Here is an 18,095-nt window from a genome sequence, read left to right as displayed (position 1 = left end):
CACCTCTAGCCTCTTCTTGTTCAGGAAACAGGACCATGTAATGAAAGCAGTGACAGTACTGACCTCACACTGACTCTTGGCCCAGAGTCCTTCCTCTGGGCTCCCACAGGCATGGCACGTATCTCCACAGGAGTTTTCACACTGCAGCCACACGCCTGAGGCCTTTCTCCCCTTCGGCAATGGGCACAGAGTAGGCAGCTTTCTACAACTAACCCTAAATTACTACAGACTCAGTAACTAAATATTATCAAGCAGACTGCCTATATTGACAGGCCCGTTCTCAAGCAAATGGTTGGGGTGGGTGGGTTCCCTCATAGAAGGTAGATGAGATTTAGTGAGCCGGACAAAGCACTGTTCACTGTTTGTTGCCTAAATTTAGATCTAATTCCCAAGAGCTGAAAATTTTAGTTGGTGTGGTGTTCGTCAGAAGATAACTAAATTCCCCCAGCGAGTGGTGGGTTTCTGCTGGAATACCTACCCCTGGGGTCCCACGTATGCTTCTGCTCACTGATCACGTGGCCTTTGATTCTTCAGGCCTCAGTTTCAGAGATAGTCCCCATATTTTGTCTGTCTGTCAGTATCAATGAAAAGGAGTTTGGTCAAGTCCTGTCTTCTTCGGCATCTCCAGAACCGGCCCGCCTCTCTCCATCCCAGCCACCACCTCGGCAGGCCCAGCGCACGAGCTCTCACCAGACTTCTGCAATAGCCCCCAAATGCCAGCCCCTCTGCGTCCTTCCTCACTGCTCTCCAACGCATTTTCCACAGAGAAAACCGTGATGTTTTCAAAATGCAACTCTTACCACGTCATATTCATACACCCTCAAAGCTCCAAAGACAAATTACTGCCCGGGGAGAAACGCTAGAACGCTTAGTATGGCGTCCAATGGCTTGACGGGCATGGTGCTGCTCACTCCTCTGGCTGCATTTTGGGCCATGCCCGACCTGCCAACACATACAAATTCTCTGTGTTCTAGCCACACTCATCTTCTTCCAGTTCCTTGAATATACAATGTTACCTCCCACATTATCACATCTCCCTGTAATAGTCTCTTCTCCACACCCAGATTTGCCCTACTAACTCCTACTGATCTGTCAGATCTCAAGTCACTTCCTTCCCTCACCTGCCAATGTTCTCTCAAGGCACCAAGCACTTTTCCTCCTGAGTACATCCTGTGATGGCAGGTTTATCTGCATGACTGTTTGAGTCCTGTCTGTCTCTTCCACTAAATGGTAGGCTCCGAGAGGACTATGATAGTCTTACTCACCAAAAGAAATACAGTATAGGTTTCAAAATTGAAGAGATCTCTCAAAACTTGGTGACAGAAAATGATAAGAGACCGGTGTTTTTAATTGTGTATTTTCAGTGTTTTCCAACATTTCTTCTTTATAAATATGTCCAAATATTTTTAAAATCCTAGTATGTAGGATTGTAAAGCCAGTATGTAAAACCATCAGGATCTGAAACACTGGAAATCTAGTACATTTTTCTAAAACGTAGAAACAAAGGCATTCCGCATCCAAAGCTTTTTGCCTGCCTGAACTTAGTCACTGCTTTGGAACACCATGAAGTAAGGCTATCAAATATAAAACTGAACCTTTTACAGGTTTATTTTAAAACCTGGAAACTCTACAGGGATTAGAGTACCTACGAAGCAGTAAGAAAACGATTAAAATGTATGCCAGAGAAGGGATTACAAAACATATGACTGGAGAATTTATGGCAACGAGGTTAGTAACTATAATCTTGTTCAGAGTAAGCCGGTATTTATAAGAAAAAAACCAGTTCTTTAATGGTTCCCATTTCCGGTCTTAGCAACATTTAATGTGAGCACAGAATTCTGGCATTTGATTAAGAGTTGTTCAAAATATAAGCACAAGAAGATTTTAAAGGAAAAAATGGACACTAACACATTAAAAATGCATGATTTAAAAAGAGAAACAGACTCACAGACACAGAGAACAATCTGGTGTTTGTCAGAGGGGAGGTGGGTGGGGGAATGGGGAAATAGGAAAGGGAATTAAAAGGTACAAATTTCCAGTTATAAAATAAGACAAGGGGATACAATGTACAGCATAGGGAATATAGTTAATAAAAGCTAACAACTTTGTATGGTGACAGATGGCAGCTAGATTTATTATGGTGATTGTTTCGTAACGTATGTAAATCTTGATTCACTATGTTGTACACCCAAAACTAATATAATAGTGTAGGTCAACTAGACTTTCAATTTAAAAAAAAAAAAAAAAAAAAAAGGAAAAGAAAAAAAATGTGTTTTGTTCTTCCCCAGGACACAATATTATTGTCCCCAAGTTTGTACCTTATATTGGTATGTTGCAGGGGTTTCTCCTTATTTGAAAAGTAAATAGCTGGAAAATAAAACCATGTTGAGGTCCCCAGCCCTTTCTCCGTGGCATCTGAAGTCCTATCCCAGGTGTGAAGCAGAGGAATTAAGTCACACCTTCAAGCTACAGAAAACACTGAAAATTCAGAATTCAAGCAGTAATGCCTCATGGGTTTTCAATGATTAATCTACTTCCTCTGAGGCTTAACCAATCTAACCTAGAACCACTGCCTCAGCAGTGGAGAACAGACGTTTAACAACAGTACTTTGGCTGGAACAACAGCTACCACAAGGGCTTTAAAAAGTCTTGCATGGTAGAAATTGCCCAAACAAGAGACTTTTCTAGCAATATATATGTTCAGTTAGTATCAATAAATGTACCCTAAAAGCAAAGTGGAAAACACTAAGGACAGCCAATCAGTATGTACAAAGAACGATCTATGTGTATACGATACAGACAGAAAAAGTCCTGAAAGCTAGTCAAATCAACAGCTCAAATTCTCCCAAACACAATTTCTCAGATTCTGTGCCTTTCTCAATATGGTTCCTTCCAACTGAAATGTTCTGACCCATACCTCAGCCTTTAGCCTCCTTTGACACAGCCCTAAAAACACCTCCATCCTCTTATTGTTAAAGCACGTCATAATATTCCCTCTAGCACTGATTATATCATTCTTTCTTTTTTTTTGCAAAAGAGAGAGTGAGAGCACGCATGCACATGTGCATGTGAGGGGGGAGGGGCAGAGGGAGAGAGAGAATCCCAAGCAGATTCCCCACTGAGCACGGAGCCCGACGTGGGGCCTCGACCTCAGGACCCTGAGATCATGATCTGAGCTAGAACCAAGAATTGGAAGATGGACACTAACCCAGGCACCCCCCCCCGCCCCAAGTTTATAATGGTTTTACGTAACATGTGAGGTAGCTTTCCACTTTCTACACTGTCCTCCACACAAATATTTAGGGAAGCTGTTAGAACTTCAGGGACATGGAGTCTGAGTCTCAACCATATCTTTATGGTAAAGCAATCAATGACCGCAGAGCTGAAAGGCCTTCACTAAGCAAACCCTGACTGAGCACTCTAAATGGCAAGCCCAGAGATGAATTAAACAAAATTCCTGATCTCAATGAGCTCACAGTCCAGCAAAAGGAAATATAACTGTAAACAACAATTACCAAAAGAAAAAAGAGAACCACATGGGATATATGAGGTAAGAACAGGGTCCTATAATAACAAAAGAGGGTACCTAACTCAGCCTAAAGATAGGTAGGTAAAGGCCTCCTCTGCAGAGCTCAACTCAGTTCACGTAACAATAAAAAAAAAACAGAAGGTAAGTAAGAGAAAGCCTCCTTGGCATCAGTCTTGGCAATGACTTTTTGGAACTGACACCAAAAGCACAAGCAACAAAAGCAACAATAAACAAGTATGACTACGTCTAACTAAAAGGCTTCTACACAGCAGTCAACAAAATAAAAAGGCAGCCTATGGAATGGAAAAGAATTTTTGCAAACCATGTATCTGATGAGGGCTTAATAATAACCCAAATAATATATAATAATCCAAATATATAAGATAATCCAAAATATATAAGAAACTCCTACAACTCAAGAGCAAAACCCAAATAACTCAATTAAACACACACACACACACACGCATGCATGCTTAAGTCATTTTAGGCTTTTTTTTTTTTAAGATTTTATTTATTTATTTGACAGAGAGATCACAGGTAGGCATAGAGGAGGAAGCAGGCTCCCTGCTAAGCAGAGAGCCTGATTCGGGGCTCGATCCCAGGACCCTGAGATCATGACCTGAGCCAAAGGCAGAGGCTTAACTCACTGAGCCACCCAGGTGCCCCAAATAACTCAATTTTTAACATGGGCAGAGGAAGTGAATGGACACGTTCCCAAAGAAGACATCAAAATGGCCAAGCGGTATATGAAAAGATGCTCAACATCCCTAACCAGGGATAATAAAATCAAAACCATCATGAGCTATCCCCCTCATGCCTACTGAGGGCTAGTATCGCAAAGTCAAAGGATAACAAGTGTTGGAGAGGACGTGCAGAATAAGAGAACTCTTGTGCGCTGTTGGTGGGAATGCAAATTGGTACAGCCAGCATGGAAAACAGTATGGAAGCTCCTCAAAAAACTAAAAATAGAACTACCTTATGATCCAGTCATCTTACTTCTGGGTATATATCCAAAGGAAATAAAATAAAATCATAAAATCACAATCTCAAAAAGATACCTACACTCTCAAGTTCATTGCAGTTTTTTCACCATAGCCAAGATATGGAAACAACCTAAGTGTCCATCAATAGGTGAACAGAGAAAGAAAATGTTATGCAGACACACATACACACACACCAGAATATTATTCAGCCTTTAAAAAGAAGGAAATCTGCCATTTGCAACATGGATGAACCCAGAGGACATTATGCTAAGTAAAATAAGCCGCACAAAGAAAAATCTTGCATGATTTTACTTATATGTGGAATCTTAAAAAAAAAAGAAAAGAAAAGAAAAGAAAAATGGAACTGTTGGTAACAGAAAGTAAAATGGTGGTTACCAGCGGCTCGGGGTGGTAAGAGAAAAGGGAAGATGTTAATCCAAGGTACAAACTTTCAGTTATAAGATAAAAAGTTTTGGAAACCTAATGTACAGCATGAATCCCTACAGTTAATAATAATCTGTTCTATAATGAAATTTGCTGAGAGTAAATCTCAAGTGTTCTCAACACACACACACACACACACACACACACACACACACACACACACACGAGTTAACTATGGGAGATAATAGATATGTTAATTAATCTGATTGCAGTAGCCACATCACAATGCATATATGTGTCTAAACATTACACTATATACCTGAAACGTAAGTGATATGTGTCAAAAATAAAATCTGTCAGCAAATAAAAAATAAAATACATAAAATAGAGAAGGTAAGGAAGACTGTTACCAGCCAAAAGAACAGCACATAGGAAGACAGAGGTGAGAGAGAACAGCTCTACCTCAGTGTGGCTGGAGCTCCATATGGGAGGGACGGGCTGGGAGAAGAGGCTGATTTCCCTCTATGGAATAAATGAATGAAAGAATCCATGCAAAAGAAAAATCAACATATGCTTTCTTTCTACTTGCAAAAAACTTATACTCTATTTGAGATAGTAGATATTTGTTTTATGTTTTGTATTATTGGGTAAGTGTCACTAAGAGGCAGGTCTAAAGAGGACTGGTGTAAGAACCAGAAAATGTAGGTTCTAGTCCTAACTTTGTCACTGCACAATTGCTCTTGGGCAAATCACTTCATGTTCCTTTAGAAAATAAGGTGTTTGAACTGGATTCACTATAATCTCTTCCTACCTCAAACACCCATGTTCATGCTAGAACGCAAGGAGGAACATACTACTATATACAAAGATGGACAAAGGTGACCTTGCAGAATTACACACTTGGAAAGGAGTAAGATGCCAAAACCAATGGATGAAAGTCTGGGGGGTCCAGGATATGTATACAATCTCAAAATATCACTCGACAGATTATTCATTAATTATTAAAGGAGAAAGGAACTTTACAATGCTGTATTCTTGGGGAAAAAAAAAAAGAAAGATTTAACCTTGATTCTTATTATGAGAGGGAAAAAAATTAGACAAATCCCTTTGTGGAACACTCTACAGAATCAACTACCCTGGACTCCAAAAATGTCAATGTCATGAAAGAAAAAAGGAAAGGGAGCTATTCTAGATGAAAGAACACCAAAAAATAGGACAATTAAATGACTATGGACTGAATATTAAACATGTCTGTACTGATACTAAGTTTCCTGAGTGTGATAATGGTATTGTGATTAAGGAAACTATTTCTTTTGAAGAAATACATGCTGAAGTATTTCAGAGTGAAGCAGCAAGATATCTGCAACCTACTTTCTAATGACTAATGGTTCAGGAAAAAAAGATACATATATATGTATACATACACAGATACAAATACATTCATATGTATACATAGAAAAAGAAACACGTGGCAGCTTCCGCAGCACATACATTAAACTTTTTCTGTGCTGCAATTCTTTTCAAAATAAAAAGTTGCATGGAAAAAAATGAGTGGAAATTACATAAGCAGAGAAAAGCAAGGTGAATCTTCTAGACAGGCAGTGTTAAGAGATACAGAAGTAGCAATCTGGAGACTGAAAAGAATTAAGAAATGAGATATTAATTCTGGCACATAATTATCAGCAGAGCTTTCAGGAAAAAATGAAAGTTTAACTATGTATTACAGGCAGAGAAGTTTTAAGTGGGCAGAACTGTCTTTTAGGAGAGGGATGAGATCAGAAGTACTGGCTAGGGCATAGGTACACACAAACACATGTATGCTGATACAGACACACATGTGTATACATATACATGTGTTACATATGAAGTTATGAGATTAGCCCTTTCTGACTGAAGGTACAAATGTGGACTAAAGTCAAAGTATAAAGACCTCAATAAACTCTGGAAGGGCTTCGTTTCTTTTTCTTTTTTTTTTAAAAGATTTTATTTATTTATTTGACATAGAGAGAGATCACAAGTAGGCAGAGAGGCAGGCAGAGAGAGAGGGGGAAGCAGGTTCACCACTGAGCCTAGAGCCCGACGTGGGGCTCCATCCCAGGACCCTGAGATCATGACCGGAGCCGAAGGCAGAGGCTTAACCCACTGAGCCACCCAGGCACCCCTAGGGCTTGGTTTCTATACAGTAGATAATGGGGACTCTCATAGGGTTTTTGTTTTGGGTTTTTTTTTTTTATTTTTACTCTAAATAAGTGCAATGCTTATGTAATTTAGAAAACACAAAAAAAGTATTATTATTAATATTTTGGTGTATTTCCACCAATTTTTCTATAGTTTTCAAAACTTAAATGAGACCCTGTCACTCTTTTCACTTAAAATAACCCATGTTATTATAAAAACCTTACACATGTTACTCTACGGGTACCTGGCTGGCTCAGTAGGAAGAGCATGTGACTCTTGATCTTGGGGTTGTGGGTTCGAGCCCCATGCTGGGTGTAGAGATTACTAAAAAAAATAAACTTAAAAAAATGTGGGGGCACCTGGGTAGCTCAGTCAGTAAATGTCTGACTCTTGATTTCTGCTCAGGTCATGATCTCAGGGTGGTAAGACCAAGCGCTGTGTCGGGCTCCCCACTCAGCATGGAAATCTACTTGAGATTCTCTCCCTCGGCCCCTTCCCCTGGTTTCTCACTCTCATTAATTAATTAATTAATTAATTTTAAAAGACTATTCTAAATGGCTGTATCATGTATACATACCCAGATTTGCTTAACCATTCCTCAACTGGATTTTTAGATTGCTTTGCTCATAATTTTTTTTTTTTTTTGCTATTTTCTTTTAAAGGTTTCCTCTTTTTAGAGGTGGGGGTAGAGGGGCAGAGGGAGAGGGAGAGAATCTAAGCAGGTTCCCTGCGCAGCATGGAGCTGGGCAAGGGGCTGGATCTCACAACCCTAACCCTGAGGTCATGACCTGAGCTGAAATCAAGATTCCGAGGCTTAACAAACTAATCCACTGTGATGCCCAGGAGAGAGAGAATCTTAAGCAGGCTCCACACCCAGCACAGAGATCAAGGAGGGGCTCGATCTCACAACCCTGAGATCATGATCTGAGCTAAAACCAAGAGTCAGACACTTAACCAACTAACCCACGCCCCTAATTTTTTGCTATTTTAAAAAATGATCAGTTTCTTAAAAAATTAGAAATAGAATAACCATATCATCCTTCAATTACACTTCTGGGTATATATCCCAAAGAACTAACACACGAATGTGAATGGATACTTGCACACCTATGTGCACAGCTGCACTATTCACAACAGTAAACAGGAAGCAACACAAGTGTCCACCAATGGATGAATGGATTAAAAAAAGATAGTATGTACATACAAAGAAATATTATTCAGCCTTGAAAAGGAAGACTGTCCTAACACACACTGCACCTTGGATGAACCTTGAGGACATTATACTAAGTGAAATAAGCCAGTCACAAATGACAAACACTGTATGATTCCATTCATACAATGTTTCTACTGGAGTCAAATTCAGAGACAAGATAGAATGGTGGTTGCCAGGGCAGGGGAGGAGAGGGACTGGGGAGCTATTTAATGGGCACAGAGTTGCAGATGAAAAGGCTTCTGGAGATTGGTTCGTGCAACAATATGAATATAATTAACACTACTGAACTGTACAAATAGAAATGGTAAATTCTATCTTGTGTGTACCACAATTTTTAAAAAATTAGTAACAGTTAAAAAAATTAATACATTTACACAAGCATCTCTGCATTTTAAGTTTTGTGTGCGCTTCTGATTTGTTCTTGCAGCCAGGTTCCTAGAAGTGGAGCGATACGGGGACACACAAAAAGCAACAGGTTCTTCAGCACGTTGCTAAGTGACTTTCCAAAAGATTATACCAATTAACACTACCACTGACGTTATAGAAGAGTACTTGTATCACACCACGCCCACAATAATATTCATTTCAATCATTCAACAATATTTATTGAGCATCTACGTGCCAGGACCTGTTGTGGAATATGGCAGGGAATAAGACAGACACAAGTTCCTGCCCTCGTGGGGCATAAGTTCTGGTGGGAGAAACAGGCAAAAAAAAAAAAAAAAAAAAAAATTTAATGTAATAGTAAGCAAAAGATATAGTATAGGGCATTTGAAGAAAAAAGAACAAAGGGAAAGCCGGCAGGTATTACAGGGGACACACTGAAATTTTAGGTTGGAAGACCACAGACACTGCCGGCCTCACTGACACGGTGAAATGCGATTAAAGATCCGAAGGAAGGAAGGGAGAGAACCACAAAGCTGTCTGGGAAATGGCATTCCGGGAAGAGGGAACCACAATCACAGAGGCCCTAAAGGCTGGAGCATGCGTAGAGCGCCTTCAGCCCTCAAGAACAGCCACTAGGCCAGTGAGGCTGAAACGGAGTCGGGAGGAAGCAGTAGGAGATGTAATCAGAGAAGGTCCACATCTCCTGGGGTTTTGATAATTGTATATGATCATTTTTTCCAATGTTTTTTTATTATGGTAAGAGTGCTCAACGTGAGATCTACCCTCTTAAATTTGTAAGTATACAATATAGTATTGTAAACTATAGGTACAGTGTTACTCAGCAGACATCTAGAGCTTACTCATCTTGTTTTTATCACTTTTTCATCCTATTTGGATAGGTAAAAAGACAATGTACTAGCCAGGCTGCTGTAACAAAATACCACAGACAGCCGGTGTCAACAACAGACGCTGTGAAGTCCAAGATCAAGGTACTATCCGATTTTAATGCATGGCCAGAGCCCTCTTCCTGGCTTAAAGGTGGATGCCTTCTCACCGTGTCATCCCGTGGCAGAGAGAAGGTGATTTCTCTTCCTCTTCTGATAAATCTCACTAACCCTTTCTGAATGCTCAATTAGAAATGGAAGGAAGAAATCAGAAGCTAAAATGAAGAAGTCAGAGAGAGACAGGAGGAGAATCAAGGTTGGGCTGTATCATGCCACCAGAGTTAAGCTGGAAAGAAGAGGGATCCTCGCCTTAGTGCCAAAAACAGCAAGGGAGGCAAGGAGCCTGGGAAGGATGACCACCAAGATGTAGATCTGGCAATAAAGGAAGTCACTGGCTTTGACAGTTTGAAGCCATATTGTAGAAGATTAAAGATGAATCCATCAGGGGCAAGGAAGAGGAAATACCTACTCTGCCTTAGGAAATCCTGCAGTAAAAGCAGAAAAGAAAAATAACCAGGTAATGATTTCCCAAGACACAAAACTCTGCCAGAAATGCCTGCATAGCCTCTGAATGTGTGCGGAAGCTGAGCCAGCCTATGGGAGTATTCACGAACGTCAGCCCTGCTGGGAGCCTCAAGCAGGTGGGCTGAATGAATACAGGAAGATTCTACCTATGCTGTGCACAAAGAGGCAGCAAGTCTTCACATTGGCCACTAATTGCTGGTTTGGTAAGTAGTCTTAAGAGGTCACCAAGAAAGTAATACCCATAGTAATAACTGCCGGTTTGTTGGATTTTAGCTAATGTGAGCTAAACCAGCTTAAGTCAATTAAGGTTCTTTTCTGTTTGTTTAGTCTCACTATGAAACTATTGGAGGCTCTCCTCAAACATCCAGAGATGTCTGGTGTCCATTCACATTTAAGAGGCTTGTGCTTAAATGCTGGCTGGACGTTCCAGGGCAAGTGATGAGCGTCACTGCAGAGGAACCCTATCAAAACGTTTATGTATTTTTAAACCTCAAGGAACTGAGTAAATAACAGATTTGTCTAATATGCATGGGACTATTTCAGAGCAATACTGTTCGTAAGTAAAGCAAACATCAGTTTCTCTTCCTAAAGTGCTTTGTTTCCTTGGGTAGTTAGGTAAAAGGAATAGAGGCAAAATCCATCATCATTATTTTATGTCATTCAAAAACAGACTTCAGGGTCTCCTGGGTGGCTTAGTTGGTTGAGCATCCAACTCTTGATTTCGGTGATTTGGGCTCAGGTTGTGATCTAGAGGTCATGGATATAGCCCTATGTCAGGCTCCCCACTCAATGGAGGAAGGGGGTGGCTTGAGATACTCTCTCCCTCTTCCTCTGCTTCTCCCCCTCATACACGCTCTCCCTCTCTCTAAAATAAATAAATAAAACTCTAAAAAATTAAATGAAATTAAATTAGGGGCTCCTGGGTGGCTCTGTAGGTTAGCATCTGCCTTCAGCTAAGATCATGATCTTAGGGTCCTGGGATCAAGCTTCGCATGGGGCTCCCTGCTCAGTGGGGAGCCTGCTTCTCCCTCTCCCTCTGGTCCTCCCCTTGCTCATGCTCTCTCTCTCTCAAATAAATAAATAAAATCCTAAATAAATTAAAATACATTAATATTTAAAAAAAATAAAAACAGACTTCAGGGGATGCCCTTCCAGCTCAGTCAGAAGAGCATGTGACTCTCAATCTCGGGGTTATGAGTTCAAGCCCCACATTGGGTACAGAGATTACTTAAAAATAAACTCTTTAATAAATAAATAAATAAAATAATAAAATAAAAACAGACTTTAGGAAAGACACCTAAATGACAGCTAACTTATTCTATAAAGTTCCCGTACACATTCAAAAAAAGAAGATCACACCTTTTTATCTGTCTGGGATAAATGATGTATAATAGGTGTTCAATTTTATATGCATATAATCAAAACAAAACAAAACCTTGATCTTCCTCAAAGTTAAAATGTCTTTGTTTTAGCAAAATGTGTAAGACTGGAAACCACTGAGCTTCAAGCATAAGTGCCTCCATAACATTCCTTTTATTTTTTTGTCTCCTTTTAATGACCATCACTGTATTCACAATGATGACTTCTACAGATAAAAGGAAACATCAGCTTTCAGACTCAATCTCCAAATGAGAAGTGTTTTGAGATTATAAGCTTTACGCCCAAAGCACAAATCTAGGTGAAACTGAACGACTTCACCAATCCTTGATTTACTAAGGGCAACCAAGTATCAAACAGCTTCATTCCAGGCAGTCCAGACACAAACCCAAACAAACTCTATTTTGTCACGTAATAATATGCTTTGAAAACAAATGTGACACAAAGTTAATTTTACTAAGCTGCTTGCACACACATGGGTGTGCAACGCACATGTGCGCGCACACACACACACACACACTCACACATACAACTTATGAGGTTTAAAATGCTATTCATCTTTCGCCCAAAGGTTAAGGATTCTGATAAGGGCGATAAATGGCACAAATGACAGCATGACTGCATTATGACAAAACACTCCACATTTCCTAAAGAAAAAAATATGAATTTCACCCAAATATACTATCACTTAATATCTATATTAGTGGTTCATGTTACAAAATTTACTTTGATAACATTTTAACAAATTTTATTCCCCAAAACATTACAAAATACATACTCAAAAAAAATGGGAAGCAACACAGAAAAATATACGTCCTTCCTTAAAACCCACCGTTAAGAGGTAGTCAGTGTTAACGTTTTGGCAAACATTCTTCTAGGTAAAGGTATGTATACAGGAGCAAGGAAATACAAAGTTTAAAGAAAGAAAACCTAAGCAGATGGCCCACACACTATGATTACAAAAATATTTTACGGAAGTGACTTGCCTCCAGCAGAACCTCACCCTCCCAACCCCAACCCATTCTATGCCCCTAAACTTTAATAACCACTGGAGCAAGAAAATATCTCTGCTCAGGAATCAACTCTGAGGAGACCAAATTACTCCTGCCACTCACTACATCAAGGAGTTATACTAGTGACTAAAGGACTAAAGTGACTAGTGACTAAAGGAAACAAATATTAAAGGTGAGAGCATGCTCTTTTGTTCTAGCTGTTTTTAATGTTACCTCTTAAAACCTGCTCAAATATTTCCATCTCTTGCATGATTCTCAGGACTGCCTAAGCCCTACATGCCATTCTGCAGAAGCTCCAAGTTGAGTCAGCACATTGTTTTTAATGATTGTAGATGGGCAAATGGAAAAACTGAGGCTTTGCACACTCCCATAAAGATCAGATGATGCCCTCACTGTGTCTTTGCTAGCATGGGAAAACATTCTCCCTCTCAGATTACCACCCCTTCACCCCACCCCCAGCACCTAAAAAGAAAAAGAAAGAAAGAAAGAAAAGGAAGAAAAAGAACAGAGAGTTTCATTTTGTTTCTTCTGGTTACCTGGTACCCCAAAACCTCACAAATTATACTGATGATGGCAGCAGAAAATGCAGAGAGACTATATGCCAGGATTCTCCTTAGTCTCTAAAAATGACTCAAAGTAAACCCTTGGTAAAATGGCCTGGAAAAGAAAGGCACTACGAAGCCCCTTAGATATTAAGCAAACAAAAACAGCCTTTTCTGTGCTCATCTCCTAGCCCAGATCCCAAATCTGACACAAAGGTACTCTAAATATTAGACAGATAAACTTTAAACTCCCAAGCTCTAGCCAACTGTATTTTTGGTCTCTTTGACACATTTCATGCAGCCTTTTCCCCCAACCTGTATCTAACCTGAAAGAGGAAAATTTACTCTTTCTTATCAAACTTCCCAAAGAATGGCATTGTCAGTAACCCATAGAGGGTCCTTCACTCTACACATATGAAAGTGGCAAGTAAAAATGACTAAAATTTTTTCTAGAAAATATAAAATTCACTACAATCAAATGAAACAAACATTAAAAAAATCCCAAAACACATGCTTTTAAAAAGCACTTATATACTTTTTGAAAGAATTATTTATTTTAGAGGGAGTGCATTCAGGGAAGAGGGCCAAAGGGAAAGGCAAAGAGAGAATCTTTTCTTTTTCCCTCTTAAAATTTCAGTTAAAATTTGTTTTCCATTTTATTTTATTCTATTTCTTTTCAGGTGTTCCAGCATTCACTGTTTATGCAACACACCCAGTGCTCCATGCAATACGTGCCCTCCATAATATCCACCACCAGGCTCACAATCTTAAGCAAACTCCCCACTGAGCATAGAGCCCAACACAGCACTCGATCTCAGGACCCTAAAATCATGACCTGAGCCAAAACCAAGAGTCAGATGCTTAACTGACTGAGCCACCAGGTGCCCCACTTTTACATTTTAAGAATAATTTGTTAGCTAATAAATGAGTTCAGCAAAGTGGCAGGACACAAGATCAAAAATGAATTCTATATATCAGCAATAAATAATCTTGAAAATGAAATAAATAAACAATTCCATTTATAAGAGCATCAAAAAAAATAAATTTATTCCTAAGTATTTTGTTTAACAAAAAGACTGCAAATACACAAAACACTGCTGAAGGAAATTAAAGAAGAACTAAATAAATGGAAAGACATCCCATATTCATGGATGAAATATTTAATATTATTGACATTGCGATACTCCCAAAATTGATCTACAGATTCAGTGCAATCTCTATCAAAACTCCAATTGCCTTTTTGCAGAAATGGACAAGATCCATGAAAAATTCATATGGAAATGTATGGGATCCTCACAACCACAACTATTATGGAAAAGAAGAAAGTTGGAGAACTCATACTCCCCAGTTTCTAAACTTACTATAAAACTACAAGAACCAAAACACTGTATTGCTGGCATAAGAAAGACACACAGATCAGTGAAACAGAATCTAGAATCCAGAAATAAATCCTCACATTTATGATCAATTGACTTGTGACAAGAATGTTAAAATAATTCAATGAAGAAAGAATAGTCTTTCAAGAAATGGTGCTATAACTTACATGGTATCAACACAAAAAAGAATAAGTTGGACCCCTACCTCACACCATATATAAAAATTAACTAGGATTAATTTAAAAAATTAGAAATTAATTAAATTAAAAAATAAAACTATGATTAATTAAAAATTAATTAGGATTAAAAGCCTAAATATAAGAGCTAAAATATGAAAGTCTTAGAAGAAAATTGAGCCATAAATCTTTGTGACCTTGGATTAGGCAATGGATTCTTAGACATGACAATAAAGACAAAACAACAGAAGGAAAAAAGGGATAAACTGGACTTCATCGAAATAAAAAACTTTTCTGCTTTAGAGATTACTACCAAGAAAATGAAAAGACAACTCAGAATGAGAGAAAACATTTGCAAACCATATATCTGATAACTATACATGATGTAGTACTCAGAATACATGAAGAATTTTTGCAAGTCATGGGCACCTGGGTGGCTCAGTTGGTTAAGCATCTGACTCTTGATTTCCGCTCAAGTCAAGATCTCAGGGTCCTGAGATCAAGTCCTGTTTCAGTCTCCATTATCAGCAGGGAGTCTGCTTAAAATTCTTTCCCTCTGCCCTCCCCTGGCTCATGCATGTGCGTGCTCTCCCTCGCTCTCTCTCAAATAAATAAATAAAATCTTTTAAAAAAGAATTCTTACAATAATAAAAAGATAAATAATCCAATTTTAAAATGGGCAAAGGATCTGAAGATATGCAAAGGGCCAATAAGCACACACAGAGATGCTCAGGGCCAATAAGCACATGAAGAAATGCTCAACACCATTACACAACAGGGCAATAGAAATCAAAACCACAATGAGATACTATTTCACACCTGGATGACTATAATAATAAAAAATATTTTTTTAATTTTTTTAAAAGATTATTTATTTATTTATTTGACAGAGATCACAAGTAGGCAGAGAGGCAGGCAGAGAGAGAGGAGGAAGCAGGCTCCCCGCTGAGCAGAGAGCCCGATGCGGGCCTCAATCCCAGGACCCTGGGATCATGAACTGAGCCGAAGGCAGAGGCCCTAACCCACTGAACCCCCCAGGCACCCTATTTTTTTAATTTTTAAAAATATTTTATTTATTTGACACAGAGAGAGTGCGCACAAGCAGGTGGGGAGGGGCAGAGGGAGAGGGAGAAGCAGGCTCCCCACTGAGCAAGGAGCCAGATAGGGGGCTTGATCCCAGGACCCTGAGATCATGACCTGAGCTGAAGGCAGATGGTTAACCAACAGAGCCACCCCGGAACCCCTATTTTTTTTTTAATTTTAAAGTACAGCAAAAGAGTTGGCAAAAACATGGAGAAATTAGACCCCTAATATTGTTGGTGGGAATGTAAAATGGTGCAGAGACTGGAAAACAGTCTGGCAGTTTCCCAAACAGTTGAAAATTGAGTTACCACATTACCCAGCAATCCTTCTCCTATGTATATATATACACAAAAGAACTGAAAACAGATGTCCACAAAAACATGTATACTAATATTCATAGCAACATTAATTATAATGGCCGAAAAGTAGAAAAAGCCTAAATGTCCCACAACCGGTAAATGGATAAACAAAATGTGGTATACATATACAGCCATAAAATGGAATATTATTTGACTATAAAAAGGAATTAAATACTGATACACACTACAACGTGGATGAGCCCTGAAAACATTATGCTAAGTGAAAGAGACCAGCAGAAGGGGCCACATGAATTGGTTTCCAGGGACTGTTGGGAGTGGGGAATGGACAGTGGCTGCTAATAGGTACAGGGTTTCTTTTGGAGTAATGAAAATGTTCTGGAAGTAGACAGTAGTAACAGTTGCACAACCTTATGAATACACTGAAAACCACCAAGTTGTATGATACGTGAATTATATCTCAATTTGAAAAATTTTTTAAAGTACCATTTGTTTCAGCAGTAAAATGTCCCTAAGGAGAAATGGAACAATATGGTTTCCCTAACATGACCAAAGGTCAGTTTTCCCAAGATCAGGATTCATAATGGTCTCAGCAAACTTAAATTTCTCCTAAGTATGTTACTGTACAAAGTTAACAGAAAGATTTTTTTGCAAAGACTGGCTATGATCACCCTATCCTAACATATCAACCACTCTTCTTATTTCCATGTTTCCCTTCAGTCCGCACACTGAATATTTTTGCACGCCTATAATCCATGCAAAATGTCCTGTATTGCTTTATTATCATTAAATAGTTATAATTAGCTGACATCTATAATTTTCTTAACTCCCTCTCCTCCATGCCTTGCCTTGAAGTGTTAGACATTTCCAATTTTTCACTATTTATAGATAATGTTGCAATATACATGCAACATGAAAAGCCAACATAGCTTTTTTTTTTTCTCTTGAATTATATCACTGAATTAAGATTTCCGGAAGGGGAAAAATTACTAAACCAAAGGGTAGGACACTTTAATGACTCCTGTTTGCGTTCCAAAAGTATAACAAATTTACATTGCTATAAACAACAAAAATTTGCTATAGTAGATATTACCATTTTTTACACTTTTGATATAATGTCAAAAGATTTTATCAAAGTAATTTGAGATCTTCCTTTTAGGCTTCAAACTTTGGTTATTCAAGGGCTTCCAAAATCCGTGAGCACTTGTTCTATTTCTTTTAAACCCTGTAGTCTTTTTTAGTCACTTAGTCAAAGAGATTGAGGATTTTTATTATTATTATTGAAGTATAGTTGACATTATATTAGTTTCACGTATACAACAGAGATTTCACAACTCTATATACATCATGCCGTGCTCACCACTAGGGTAGCTACCACCTGTCACCATACAACACAATTACAGTACCATTGACTACGTTCCCTAGGTGACACCAATCATCCCTGTGACTCATTCATCCCATAACTGGAAGCCTGTACCTCCCACTCCCCTTCACCCATTTTGCTCACCCTCCCAGCCCCCTCACCTCTGGCAACCACCAGTTTGTTCTCCATATTTATGGGTCTATTCCTGCTTTTTTGTTTGATCATTTGTTTTGTCTTTCAGAATCCACATACAAGTGAAATCATATGGCATTTTTCTTTGACTTATTTCACTCAGCATTCTACTCTCTAAATCCATCCACTGTGCTGCAAATGGCAAGATTTCACCCTTTTTTATGGCTAAGTAATAGTCCATTTTACACACACACACACACACACACACACACACACACACACACACCAGATCTTCTTTATCCATTGACTGGTCAACAGACACCTGAGGTACTTCCATAATTTGGTTATTAAGTAATGCTTAAGTAATGCTACAATAAACATATGGTGCTTATATCTCTTCAAATTAGTGTTTTCATTTTCTTTGGGTAAATACCCAGTAGTGGAATTAGTGGACCATACGGTATTTCTACTTTAACTTTTTTGAAGACCCTCCATACTCTTTTCCACAGCAGCCACCCCAATTTACATTCCCACCAACAGTGCACACGGGTCCATTTTTTGCAACAACCTCAC

General features: G+C 38.9%; 1 protein-coding gene across 6 annotated transcripts in view; it reads right to left on the bottom strand.

Moving 5' to 3' along the window:
- The window catches only part of CNNM2 (cyclin and CBS domain divalent metal cation transport mediator 2), a 154,921-nt gene that overhangs the window by 127,563 nt on the left and 9,263 nt on the right, over positions 1-18,095 (bottom strand). The gene's annotated exons all lie outside the window — the stretch shown is intronic.

Source organism: Mustela erminea, chromosome 14 (genome assembly GCF_009829155.1).
Source record: "Mustela erminea isolate mMusErm1 chromosome 14, mMusErm1.Pri, whole genome shotgun sequence".
Taxonomy (NCBI): Eukaryota; Metazoa; Chordata; class Mammalia; order Carnivora; family Mustelidae; genus Mustela; species Mustela erminea.
The sequence above is the reverse complement of the archived record's forward strand: the minus strand, read 5'-3'. Positions and strand labels throughout refer to the sequence as shown.